We start from the raw sequence: 1,007 nt of genomic DNA, 5'->3' as shown, positions 1-1,007 counted from the left end.
GCTCCCCCCTCCCGCATGAGCCCTTGATAGTTTATAAATGGGTATTTTGTCATATCTTGCCCTGTCCTACGTCTCCCTTCATCCACTTTTTAAGACAGACCTTTTTAAGACAACAACTGCCCTACTCCTGCCAAGCATCACAAAAAACACTGTGGTTCCACCCCTACCCCTACCAGCAAAAGTTGACACGCCCCCTTTCCAGGGGCTATAACCATGTACCCAGCCACCACGCCAGGGTCTCGTCAGAGAAGGCCCAGGATAAATGTCATTGGAGACCATGCCGAAATCCGGGTCTTCTACCCCCACCTAGCCATAGCAAGGGCCTTCACACACCCTGCTTGGTTGGTATCAGAAGACTTCTAATGGAGAGTCAGGATGTTCACTCTCCCCCTGCAGTAACAAAGCCACCCCACTATGGTATCAGAGGAGCTCATGTGGAGATATAGAATTCCCAAGCCCCACCCAGAATCACACTTCTTGGGTGTCAACAAGGCTGAGTGAGGAAGATAGACTTCCGCCTCCACCTGGCAGGAATGAGGGTCTAGAAAAAGCCAACTAGAAGATAAGCTTTAAAAAAGACCCAGTCTCATAATATAATACAAAAATTCCCCGTGTTTCTACTGGAAATCATGTTCATCTACAGAGTACCAGAAAATCTCAAATTAATAAAATGAGAATATAAACACTACACAGAAAGCAAACGTTGTAATTTTCTGTCAAAAACTTTAAGTAGCCATGATAAAAGATACTTCCACAAGCAATTGCAAACATGCTCAAAACACATACAATTTAAACATGGAAAGCTTCATTAAGTAAGCAAAAAGTTTCAGCAAAGAAACAAAATGTAAAGACACAAATGGCAGTTTCAGAAATAAAAACAAATACAATAACCAAATTAAGAGGCTCGGTGGATGGGTTCAACAGCAGAATGGAAAATCCAGAGGAAAGAACCAGTCAATCTGAAGATACATCAAGAAAAAGTATTAAATCAAAACAACACAAAGAAA

This window comes from Echinops telfairi, unplaced genomic scaffold (assembly GCF_000313985.2).
Source record: "Echinops telfairi isolate 266 unplaced genomic scaffold, ASM31398v2 ScPeMD7_7457;HRSCAF=8495, whole genome shotgun sequence".
Classification (NCBI taxonomy): Eukaryota; Metazoa; Chordata; class Mammalia; order Afrosoricida; family Tenrecidae; genus Echinops; species Echinops telfairi.
Note: the sequence above shows the minus strand (reverse complement) of the source record.